Source organism: Giraffa tippelskirchi, chromosome 10, assembly GCF_054371585.1.
Source record: "Giraffa tippelskirchi isolate mGirTip1 chromosome 10, T2T-mGirTip1v1.2.pri, whole genome shotgun sequence".
Lineage (NCBI taxonomy): Eukaryota > Metazoa > Chordata > Mammalia > Artiodactyla > Giraffidae > Giraffa > Giraffa tippelskirchi.
This window is the reverse complement of record NC_137284.1, coordinates 117,540,719-117,554,762: the sequence shown is the minus strand read 5'-3', so window position 1 is coordinate 117,554,762 and position 14,044 is coordinate 117,540,719.

Genomic DNA, 14,044 nt, shown 5'->3' with positions numbered 1-14,044 from the left:
TACCATGACAAGTTCTAATATATTTCTGCCACCTCCAGATGGAAAAAAAATAATTATGAATACTTGGAGGGGTATCTGCAAATGGGAAGGGGCACAATTATTCTTCTTAGTGTATAAATGTGGACTCTTGGGTATTTTTTAAATCGTAAAAGTAGCATATGGGCATTATGATCTTAGAATGTTAAAACTAGAAGGGATGTAAATGTCATCTATTCTAGTCAACATTACATATTTCACAGATGAGAAAGCTGGGGCCCATAGAGATGAAAGAACTTGTCCAATATTCACAGCAAGATAAGGGCAAATCCAAGGATAGAACTTGGTGTCCCAATTGCCAGCCTTGATCTTTTGACAGACAGTGCAATACGTGTTGTCCATGCATAGTCCTTCCAACTCACACTCAATCTAGTAAATGTGATGAATACCCAGTGTCTGTCTTTGCTAGGCTATAACAGATCATGCTTGGTGCCTATAACGGTGTCTGGCATATAGTAGACATGCCACAAATACTGGCTGAATGATGAATGCCTATATGAAGGCATTCACTTGGTGGTATCTTCTACATCTATCTATACAGAATAGAATGCAGTGGGAAAGATGATACCCAGAAGACAATTTCTGACAGGAAACCTCTCCATTATTTTGTCCTTCACATGATGGAAATGGAGACAGAATTTCATATTTACTGTAATGAGAAAGCATTACTCTTTTGTCATAATTCCAGAGCACTTACAGAGGAAATATAAAGTGTTATCACAGATAAAGACAAGTGATTGAATCAAATTGCTAGTCTTAGAATACATAAACTATCAGAAGAAAACACAAATTAGTAGCTATGAAAGTCAGTATTTTGATAGATACATATTGGGTTCATTCTAAGAGAAATAGTGGAACACACTTAAGCACATTCTCTGAGCTGTGTTAATATTGACATCCAGACAGAGCTGGAGAGTCCTACCTTCTGAGCAGCCCCCATATGACTTCATATTGCATAAAATTATTAGAGTTCAACTGGCACAATCTAATAAGAATTCAAAAGGCCCAATCAAGATTAAGCCACAGATCTCAGCCTCATTCATAAAAAAGAAAAGTGAATTAAAACTACCCGATCTTTATCTATCACATTGTTAGAATTTAAAATTGTGTTAACATTCAGTTGGCCAGGCTATGGGGAAGCAGGCACAATCATATGTTGCTGTTAAAATTATCCTTATGGCAGATAGTTTTCCAGTATCTATCAAAATTAGAACTGCACATACCCCTGGACCCTGCAGTTTCATTTTGTGAATTTATCCTGTATATGTACCTGCACTTGTACAAAAAATAATGGTTAAATATTCTTCACTACTAATGTGATAGTGAAAGAATGGAACCAATCCAAGTGTCCATCTATATGGGAATAAATTATGTACATTCATAGACTGAATGATATTACAGCTATAAGAAAGAATAAGCAAGCTCTTTGTGTACTACTATGGAAAGGTCCCCCAAGGAAAATTAGGAAGTGGAAAAAGCAAAGTGCTCCTCTTCATGTATGGCATCTTCTCTTTTGAGGAAGAAAGAAAAGAGATAATGGTATATATATATACACACATTCTGGAAGGACACATAAGAAACTGACAATAGTGGTTAACTGTAGCTGGAAGAAGACAGGAAATAGGCAGATAAGGGACAAAAGTCAAATATAAGATTTCCACAGTTTTCTTTAAGTTTTGAAAAATGTGAATTGTCTCTAAGAAAGGGGGGTGGTGAAGATGATGGGAGAAAATAAACTGCACAACGTAACATACTTAATAAGAGAATTTGCCAAGATGTTCAGACTAGCTGTGGGGCAGCACTACAGGGAGTCCTGGGCAGGCAAGCGGCTGTGGGAGTAAACGTGTGCCTTGAAAAGCCAGAGCAGTCTGTCCCAGGAAAGTCAGACCACTGCATGTACACCTGACCCGAGAGAGGAAGATGACTGAGCTTTTGTACTTTGACGGTATTCTGACTACAAAGCATTTTGATGCAAAATCTGGATCTGACTGAATTTAAACTAAAAAATGTTGAAAACACCTTTTCCTAAGGACAACATACATACTGTAGATGGAAGACATGCTGAAAGAGAGACTTATAAATGGACACAAAAAGGCAGGCCAACTTGGGGTTCCTCCAAGAACTCATCCATACACACTTGCATGTATGCATAAAAGTCAAATGGTAAGGCCAATTGTAAATTCTAAAGCCAAATGTATTGTGATTCCATTTTTATTTAATTCTAGAGAAATATAAATAAGTTTAACAAAAACAAAAGGAAAAACGGAAGAGTATATAGGAACAGTTGTTGACAGGAAAATGTTAACAATAGTGGTACTCACAATCCTATACTTGGATACTATAAATGAGAAAATCATGTGGACAAAGGATAAAAATATGATTCTCCACGGCAACATCACTGAGAAAAGGCCTAATCTGATTCCCATGGTCTTTGGTATAGTTAGACCTACCAAGAGATTTCCCAAAACTGCTGACAACTTGTTTCTCTCTAAATCTAAATGTTATTTTCCTTTTTGAAATGAAGGCAATATGAGAATTACACAATTTATACTTCAGTTACTTTAGCTGTAATTTTCAAAACATGCCATTGGATTCTATGGGCTTAAAAACAGAAAGGCCTTGAAGTCTCTCCTCCTCTAAATGTCTCACTAAATCATAGCACTGGAAAGTTCATACAAAGACATTTTTTTCTAGCCACTGTGTACCAGATATATGATATAGTTCCCTTTTTTAATCTTCTTAGCAAATATTATAGATCTTTCAAATATTTTCCATAGGTAAATTTTGTGTTTAAATTATAATATGGAACTTCACCATGAAACCCAGGAGTCTTTAGTGTATGGATTCTCCACTAGGGTAATTTGCCCCTTCCCCCACACCCAGGACACTCTGCTATGTCTGGAGATATTTTTGGTTGTTGTGGCCGGGGAAGGGGGAGATTGGAGGTGCTATCAACATCTAGGAGCTTCCCTGGTGGCTCAGACAGTAAAGGACCTGCCTACAATGCAGGAAACCTGGGTTTGATCCCTTGGTTAGGAAGATTCCCCTGGAGAAGGAAATGTCAACCACTCCAGTTTTCTTGCCTGGAGAATCCCATGGACATAGGAGCCTGATGGGCTATAGTCCATGGGATCACAAAGAGTCAGACACGACTGAGTGACTAACACTTCACTTCACCAACATCTACTGGCTGGATGCTAAGGATGCTACTAAACATTCTACAATGCAGAACAGAGAATTCTCCAGCATGAAATGTCAATACTGCTAAGACTGAGATAACCCTGGCCTGTGTTATAAGACGGATAATTGTACTTATGTGCATGCTAACTTGCTTTAGTCATGTCCGACTCTTTGCAACCATGTGGACTATACCCCATTAGGCTCCACAGTCCATGGGATTCTCCAGGCAAGAATAGTGGAGTGGGCTGCCATGCCCTCCTCCAGGTAATCTTCCCAACCCAATGACTGAAACACACCTCTTAAGTCTCCGGCACTGGTTCTTTACCACTCACGCCACCTGGGAAGTCCCTCATAATTGTATTTACATTCCTCAGATTAAAATAGGGAATTTTGACTCGACCACACACACGAAGGATGCTTCTGCTATGATATCCATTCCTAAGGCTAATTGTTGTTTTAAGTATATCTTGTCTCCAATATTTTATAAGTGAAAATGTGAAACAATTTTTTAACGGTCTTCATGAGCTTTGCATCTTATGCCAAGGGACACTTTTCATTTGTTCACAATCCTGAGTCAAAGGACAACAACAGTTTGGGGAACAAAGGAGTAAAATAAACATGTTAAAGATTTTACTATTTTTTTCTTCTCTGCTACAAATCACAACCAGAATTATCTTTCGCTATAATATAGGCTTCCCTGGTTGCTCAGCTGGTAAAGAATCTGCCTGCAATGGGGGAGACCTGGGTTCAATCCCTGGGTTGGGAAGATCCCCTGGAGGAGGGCATGGCAACCCACTCCAGTATTCTTGCCTGGAGAATCCCCATGGACAGAGGGGCCTAGCAGGCTATGGTCCATGAGGTCGCAAAGAGTCGGACATGACTGAGTAACTAAGCACACACGTGATATATATATCTATATTGTTTTATAATTTGATATATTATGCTACATCTATGCCCAAAACATTAGCCAAGTCTATACTACCAACACATAATTAAATCTCAGTCATTTGCATTGACTGGTTCACTCAGTGATGAGAAACATAGCCCCAGCAGACATGTTTTCATGTTGCCATTGAAGCCAAGGAAACCATGATTAAACAAACTAACCATTTTGGACTTAGCCTCTCTATACTTAAAGAAAGAATTTTCCTATTCATTTTAACCATCCTAGAAACATTACAATACCTTTTCAAATGATTTCTCCTGCCAAAAAAGGCTTGACTTTTTAATCTAGTTCAAGTGGAGACAAAAAGTAAACAAACCAGTGACATGAGAATCCATTGACCTCTACTGAACTCGCTACCCTGGAGAATCTGGAATTTACTAAATGAAGCGAGAGAGGAGAAAATAAACATGAGAAAACCCAGAACTTTAGACCTAATAGTTCAGGAGTAATACCTTTGGTCAAATAGCACATGTTAGTAGTAACATTTGATTATTTTCCAAGAAAGAAGAAAAGCAAAAATTCGATCAAAACATGGAATTTTTTAGGAAGGTAATTGTGAGATAAGTGTAAAAGTGGGCTTTCACAACAACATGGAGACACTATTTCAATTCCAATCTAAACATGCTGCTGAGTACATGTATGTGCTCAAAACAACTTATTTTCCTTAGGATTTTGTGTGTCACGTAAAATATTTCACGCGCCAGTGGCAAGATGCCTTACATATAGAGTTGTGAGCTTTTTTTTTTTTCAAATTGGTAGAGGTACCACAGCCTGGTTCTTTTCCATGACTTCCTCACCTTTTAAAAAATGGGTCCTGAAAGTCAAAGTCAATAAAGTTCAAGCTGACATCTATGCTGTGAGTCACCTTGACAATTTAAGAGTCTGGCCCAGACTCCCAGAGCCTGTTCCAAGCTCCTTTAATGTCTCTCTCCCTCCAGAACAGGAGCCCCCACCACTGTCACTGATGGTCTTATTTTTATCTCTAAAGGACAACACTTCTTTCATTTCCTTACCCTAAGCACAACTCTCACAGAGTAAAGTTCAGCTCAGAATATGTGAGTCGAATTTACTAAACTTTCAAAGAATGAACCAGAAAAATCGAAACATCAGTTAGAGAAACTGGAGACAATACGATGCCCTGTGCCTTTCAGAGGTTGACTAGGAGAGATTTTCTAGGATCCTGTGTAAACCTTCTCTCCTTTTTTCAGGATGGATTAGATCATGCCTGGCTTCCCTGGTGGCTCAGATGGTAAAGAATCTGCATGCAATGCAGAAGACTGGGTTCGATCCCTGGGTTGGGAAGATCTCCTGAAGTAGGAAATGGCAACTCACTTCAGTATTCTTGCCTGGAGTATTCCATGGACAGAAGAGCCTGGCAGGCTACAGTCCATGGGATTGCAAAGAGTCAGACACGACTGAGCAACTAACACACTAACAGACCATGCCCATCTCTTACTGATGACAAAAACAATTTTGAGGAACACTGATACTGACTCAAATTTTTTTAGCAACTTATGACTTATAAATTTCTTTCATTCAATTCTCATAACAACCATGTAAGTTAGGGGTTATTTACCATTATTAGTCTTAGTATTACTCATGTTATTTCTACGGCTGAGTGAATTGGCCAAAATAAGAATTTACATTTGGAACATGTGAGACTGCATTCTCTGTACAAATTCAAGAAAACTACTCTCATGTCTCTGAGGATTTGTCTTCTTATCAGTATAGTTGTCCTAAAATAGATGATGCCATAGACTTGTAGAAAGAATTAAACAATACAGTCTAAATGAAAATATCCTCCAAAGTGCTCACAACATTCTTTATTTCATACCATTTTTAAAATGAGGTTTGTTCATTTGGTTTGGTTGGGTTCACTTTTTTATGAGGAGGACATGATGATTCAAATAAATCAGATGGTCTTCCCAAGACCTCACAGACCAGTGTAGTAGGGAAGAATTGAAATTTAAGTCTGGAGTATATGCTATGATGGATGAAGGAGACCCTCCCTGTCCCCAACCTGCAATTCTGAGATAAGCACTCATTCTCTAGCTGCTTCTCGGATTGGAGGCTGGGAGTTCGCATCCCTCTCAGGACCCTGCCTTAGACCTAAGAAAGCTATCTCACCCAAAGCGAGCCCTTGCCCCATACTGATCACTGCCATGTACAGAGTCCTGGTTCCCTTGCCTCTCTTCTAGTGGAGGTCCATCCTAGCTCCAGAGATCCTTGTAGGATTGGCTGAAGTCTCTGTTGCTATGGCACCCCAGGTTACCTTCTCCCTCTGCCCACTCTAGCTTCCCTCACAGGTGCTGATCCCCAGAACACTCCCCAATAGAACTCCTGCTCACAAATCTCCACCTCAGAGTTTTCTAGGAACCAGACTTAATATAGTTTCCTGACTCCGAATTCCACGTTCTTGGCACAACAGTACATGTGAGAATGGGCAAAATTTCTTCGCAATAAAACCGTATCTGCCTGCCAAGCTATCAGCAAATCTTTTAAGAATGTAAAACAGAACCTGTGATTTTTAGAGAGCTGTAGGGGCAGCTTCAGGATCAAAAGAACCTAGGGCCTTGAAGCAAAATTAAACATCAGAAACTCCTCTGCCCTTCATTTTGTTCAAGGAGGTACAAAATGGGATAAAAGTGTCCCTTGCTGTCAAGCACTTTGCAACCAAATCACCCAGGATATCACCTCTCCATAGAGGAAGAGAGTGGAGACATGGTTACTACCCAGAAGCCCTTGCTTCAAGGGTCTGCCTCCATCAAAGTACGCAAACAAAGCATCTGGGTGCTTGCCCACAGACCTGTCAGAAACCACTAGAAAGTTGTCTGTCCAGCCTTGTCTTTGGGAACCACGCACTTTACCCACATGGGACTTCTCAGAGCTGTTTTATTTCTGTTTTCATTGCACCCTTGACAAGAACTCACTGATTTGGTAGAAGAGGATGCCTGAGTCAAGCTGAACCAATCAAATTCTCTCTCCTAATAATGGGGACTTTTAATGTGAAACTGCAGAAGAGGGATCAAAACTAGCTGCTGTGAAGGCCCCTTGGAGCAGCCCTGCTCCCCAATGCCTAGAGGGACCTCTTCCTTGGATTTTGAAAGACATACCATCAATTTCCAATGAAGACTGCTCAAGTAACCTGTTTGATTCTGTTACTTGAAAGAAACTTCATCACTCCAAGGCCTCTGTAAAGTTTTATATAAAGCCTCAGACATTTTAATTATGCCTTTGGCAGAGAGAGAGCATCTACATGTCTAAGCTGTTTCCCACATGGCGATGTTGACAAAAGCAAATGAAATTTGGAAAAATGTCCTCCTATCTTAATGCCATAGGGAAAGACCATAAAAGTAAAATTTTCAAAAATCCACAAAAGCAACAGAAAGTTTATAGGTGACATTGCTTCTTTCAAAATCCTCCACTAGCTTCCTATCACACTTCAAATAAGTTCAGCCTGTCCACTGGCAGGACCCTACATTACCTACCTTACTTGACCCTTGGCTATCTCCAACCTCACTTTCTCCTACCAACCCCTTGACTTACCCATCCATACTTTATTCTTTTCAAGCACACTCCCGTGCCAGGGCCTTTGCACTTACAGTTTTCCCAAGCAGCACATCTGTAAGTCCTACAGATATCTATATGGCTTATTCTTGCTCTTCTTTTAGGTCTCTGCTGAAAGGCCATCTCTTAAGAAAGACCTTCTCTGACCTCCTATCCAGAAAAGTAGCCTCTCTCTCTCTCTTTATCCTCATATGCCACTTAATTTGTCTTCATAGCACTTGTTACTGCCTAACATCACATGATAAACTGCTACATGTTTGTTAACTATCTAACACCCCTATTAGATTGTAATCTCCATTATGATCATGAACTTAATATTTTTTTGATGTGGAGTCCATATCACTTAGAAGTGTCTGACACATAGAAAGTTCTCAATTTATAATTATTAGTTGAGTGAATAAATAAACAGTTAAAATCTAAGCATTGAGATATTTCCATTTGGAGGCACAGTGTCAAGAGTGTATGTGTAGGATTAAAAATGACCTTTGTTCAGTCTCTCATGGCTCCTGGGTTGGACAAGGACAGTAGATATAAACCCTAGGAGGAGAGTGTAGGCTGAACCCCACTAAGGGAGCAGGCCTCCTTCTAATGTCACTTCAGCACGTGCCTGCCATTGGACCAGGTGATGAGTGCCTAGAGGCTTTCAGAAGGCAGAAGGCCTCTGTGAGGTAGAGTTCCAGGCAGCTTTAATGGCTGCAGCCAGAACAATGTGGCAGTGAGTACTGACAAGGGCAACCCCAGGCTGGAGTGAAGGAGGAGAGATGAGACTCAGGGAGGAGGCAAAAGGATGTCCAACTAGCTAACTCTGCTGAAACGTCTCCTCTGAAAATGACCAGGTTTCTCTTACAAGTCTTTTCCTTCTTGCTAAGTGACTTTTCTAGTAATTCTACAGACATGAACCAGGCACATTCTCTTCTAGTTTTGAAAACTAGCCCACATTGGGCATGTTCACCTTTGTTGTTCAACAGTCTCACTCTACCTGCAAAATAGTTTCCCTTGGGTTCAAAGGAAAACTCAAGTTTTTATATACTAAATTCTATGTCTCACAAAATACATTTTGTTGGAATTTCCTAACCTTCTTTAAAATGTGCCAGAGCAAGTAGGACAGTCATTCTGGTTTACACAGGGATGATGAATTGCATTACAAATGATCTCCAAACAAATAGAGCTGGGATACAGCACATAATGACAGGGCCTTTTCCTGCCATTCTTATCAAACCCACTGGGCATGGGCAGAGGAACAGGTTACAAGGGGCTTGGATGAGAAAGTGTCCCAGAGAGATGAATGTACACCACTGCTAAATGTCAGTTTTCCTTTATAAAGTAAAATATGTGAGGATACATACATGACATATATGTGTACTTATGTTACTTACTTAGATAGTTGATTGATAGATCAAACTGATCCTTACTTAGCCATGAGGTATCATACTAGTTGACAATGGAATATAAAATTCATGTTGTCAAAAGGAACAAAAATATAAAAATGGACTCTTAGAGGGTGAAAATAGGTATGATCACTTCAAGAAAAAATTTAGCAAAAGCCTCAAAAATGTACTTCTCTTTGATCTTTGATTTCTGGTGATTTAGACTAAGAGCATAATCATAGATATGCAGTAAAGTTCACTTACAAAGATGTTGGTATTGTGTGTAATCAAAATCATGGAAATTTGGAAATAACATAAATGTCTAATGAAAGGGGTTGAGTAAAATAAACCGTGAACATTCACAGTGCAAGGAGATATAATGAAGCTATTAACAAGATGTTAAAATGTTTAGAATTTGAAAAATGCAATATAGTTTTAAGTTTTAAAATGTATTCTGTTTTTTAACTTACTACAATGTCAAATTAGTCAAAAAATAAATGTGCATTTTTACCCAAGCATTTATTCAAAAAAATCTGGAAGGAAATATACCAAATGTTATTTGTGGTTGTTCCTAAATATTTTAATTATACATAATTTTTATTTATTGCTTCTGTACCCTTACTCCAAATCAGCTATAATGAATGTATATTGCCTTTTAATAAAAAGTGTTATGCATTTTTAAACTGTATGATAAAGGAAATGCACCTATGTACAACAGAAGATTGGAAAGAAAAGCAATGGTTCATTGCAACAACAGAGAATAATTTGTGTGCTGCCTCTTAGAGATATAGCTCTATCTTGCCACTCTGAAATGATAATAAATAACAACCACTCTTAGAATGAAGTAGTGTCAGAATGCTACTATGGGAAACCAAAGTAATATTAATAGTTCCAAAGTTGTATGTCAAGCAAATGTAAAAGTTCTCTAGAAAAAGGATGCTGGTAGAATAAATAATCAAAAATAGAAGACTGTACTTTTCATAGAGAGTGCTCTTTGTGAGATGACATAAGCAGAATAAGATAACAGCATTTAAAATATTAATTACTATTCTAATTTTTGAGGTATGTTGATAAGTATTTAAAGAGTTATGTTGCTAGATTTATACAATCACCATATAGTTCATGAAACAAAACAATTTGAAAATTTTGGTCCACATAATCACAAAAAATTCTGCTTTAAAGTGTTTATAAAATCATTATGCAAGTTGATGAATATATTTATCCTTCAATCGTAACTTCTTTGCTTTAATTTCTCCCTACCTTGCCCAAGCTTGCACGCTCCCCAGTACGCACATATACTCATATCCTATTGTCATGATATCAAAAACAGTATTTTTCTATAGTTTTACTTGGTATATTTCTCCTCTCTGGTAAGAAAGGGGACTGAACCAACATAACTGGAATCAGGAGTTCATAAACTATCATCTTCTGAGGACATTGGTCACTGACAGCAATAGTATGGCTTCCAAGTGGGAATCTTCTGGTATACCCAGAAATAGTAAGTCCTCAGAATAATAATGAAGCCTTGTCTGTGAATGATAAAAGCAGCACACATTTATCCTTCAAAGTGATGTAAACCATCTAGAATAGGTAGCTTCAATTATTCTAATAATTGAAGTTTGTTTCCAATTTTAATACTATTATTATTACTTTTTAATTCCCAGGACCATAAAATGCATGAAAAGTAGCATTCAGCAGTCATTACTTGATTCACGGGTAAAACAAAGGCATAGTTGCCCCGTTAAGCAGCCATCTACCAATTGGAAATGTCTCATAGAATTTGAACTAACAGTCAACTTGTTCAACAATCACTACTCAGTGTTCACAGATACTGTTTCTCTTCACACTGAGAGCAACTAATTCTAAGCTAGCCTAGTTTTAGACAGTGTTACACCGTGTCTTTGCACCTGACCAATGAGTAAGGAGCAAGTCCTCAGCAAACAGCTTCTGAAATGGAGTTATCAGAGAAGAGCAGTGATAACATTATCTCAATCACTTTGAATCAGGTGTAACTAAAACCTCAAATCCACAAAGTGATATTAGAAACATAACTTTTTTGTTTATAAAATATTTCTGTTTAATATAGTGTAAAGTAGTATAGAGTAGAGGCCAAGGTCATGGACTCAGAATTTGATGCTCGGGCTGAAATTTTGGCTTGCTACAAACCAGCCATGCAGCTTTGACAATTTACTAAAGTTCTCCATGCCTCCATTCTTTTATTTATAAAATGAAGGTGATAATGTTTCCGATCCCAAAGAATAGTAGTAAGGATCAATACATGTAACACTCTTAGAACAATACTGGGCAATATGGATGAATGTTAACTATTCTTAGTAGTGAATCACCATTTCCACATACTGACTAGTAAGTAATCCGAGTTTATTGAGTTCACAAGAATTATTTGAAAACAGAAGCTGGGAAAAGTTTACTAACATGATTTTATGGCACCCAGATGTTAGTTAATACCTTGAAATTAAACTCTGTAAAAATTGAAAGCAAGCAGTTCTGATTTCAGTAGATTCAAACTTTTTTCACATTGACTTCTTGTTAAGAAATATATTATCCACTGCATTGGATAATGCAGTATCCAATTTACTGCACTGTATTGTATCCAATTTACAATACTCATGAAAGTGAAACTGTTAACTGCTCAGTCTTGTCCAACTCTTTGCAACCCCATGGACTGTAGTCTGCCAGGCTTCTCTGTCCATGGAATTTCCCAGGCAAGAATACTGGAGGGGGTTGCCATTTTCTTCTCCAGACCATCTTCCCAACCCAGGGATCAAACCCGGCTCTCCTGCATTGCAGGCAAATTCCTTACCATGGTAAATATAATATTCAGATGGTAAATACTATTTACTCAGATGGTAAACACAATACTCATACCCACACATAAACAAATGAATATGCACATATAAACCTAAAAAAATGTTTCATGAAGCAGCACTCATGACATTCTCTACTGTCTTTTTATTTGAATTTATTAAGATATTGGTGGAAATCTACTATTGATTTCACCATCCTTAACGGTTCATGACCTAAGATTTGAAAAATTCCTATAAAACCAATCTTTTCCACTATATAATTACATGGGGAAAATATGTGTTCTTCCCATTTCTGGCCACTGTTAGGTTCATTCCTGCCCTGTAGCACCAGGGTTACACTCTCCCTTAGTACAAAGGGAAACAGACTTTTTTCTAGACCTCAAAAATTCCAAACTAGATCAGAATACTCTAATTTCTAGTTCTGACATCAGTTACTCATCCTTCTCAGCACTTATCTGAATATGAAGGATGTGGAGAGTAATCACTCCTTCCTAGGAAAATGAAGGACTTCTCAGGTGGCGCCTGTGGTAAAGAACTTGCCTGCCAATGTAAGAGATGCAATAGACGCAGGTTTGATGCCTGGGTCAAGAAGACCCCCTGGAGGAGGAAATGGCAACCCATTCCAGTATTCTTCCCTGGAAAATTCAGTGGACAGAGTAGCCTGGTGGGCTACAGTCCATAGGGTGGCAAAGAGTTGGATACGACTGAATGACTAAGCACCAGAAAAATAAAAATATCTCTCTGACCTAAAGTTCTTCTCCAGCCATGATTGTGAGAGGCCTGAGACTGTAGCAAGAAGGGAGTCATCAAACCTCTGGAGAGCTGTGAAGAGCCTCTTCCCAGCCCCAGAATAGACACAGTGACCCATGCCCTTGCATCCAATTTGTAGCCGAAGCAGCTCTCAACATAGCATCAAATTTAATCCTTGACAATTAAACACATGGAAAGGCTTAAGGGATGGAAATTTTGCAGGAACAAAGCCAGATGGAGTATATTTTTAGATCAATAAAGTTGACTCCTACCACAAAATCACTTAAACCATGGCCCATTTGCTTTCTCCTCTTTTTCTACACATATAAGTTGCATATTTTTAAATTCCACCTGGGGCTTCCCTGGTGGCTCAGCAGTAAAGAATACCTGCCAATATATGAGAAATAGGTTTAATCCCTGGGTTGGGAAGATCCCATGGAGAAGGAAATGGCAACCCACTCCACGATTCTTGCTTGGGAAATGCCATGGACATAAGAGCCTGGTGAGCTACAGTCTATGGGGTTGCAAAGAGTCAGACACCACTTAACAACTACATAACAAATTCTACCTTAGTCATGATTCACATTTCTTATAAAGTAGCTCTATGCCTTCATTTCCACACTTGACAGCTTGAATTTGAGATGTGAGAATTTCACTTCACAAAACAGTATTAAAAAAAAAAAACAAAAAAAAAAACAAAAAACAGTATTAAATAAGAGTTATAGAGATAAGTGGTGATGACTGGGATTGCATAGTCGGAATACACTTAATGCTGCTCATCTGTGCACTGAAAAATGGTTAAGATAGTAAATTTCATGTCATGTATATTTTAACATGAATAAAAAATAATTTCTAAAGTATTAAATAGAAGTTCTTTCAGATTACACATTTATAAAATCCTCCCAACTCACCCCCTCATCACTAAAACAAGAAAAAAATATAAGCAAGTGTTGCATTTTAAAGTTGCTAGTCAAGTAAAATTTAGTCAGTTATTTTGATCTTTGAATCTAAATGTCATCCATCACCACTTGCTAATTTTTGTGGTTGTGGGGAATAACCAAAGGAAACAGAAAAATCCCTCTTAATCTCTTATTTACTTGAAAGTTTTCACATATCCAACCACTCCACTGAAAATATTCTCCTTAATAAACACGTATCCACAAATAGCATGATATTTTTCCTGATGCCAGAATTGACATAGTAACTTAGTCAGAAACCCACTGACTTACTCAAATTGAGCAGTCAAAAGTAATAAAGATATATTCAAAGAATTATATAAACATGCTGTTCTAAAAGAATATGAAAATAGAGGATATATTCAAAATTTCTGCTTGGCTACAGAAAACTCAAGACAACAAGGACATTTGATTTGG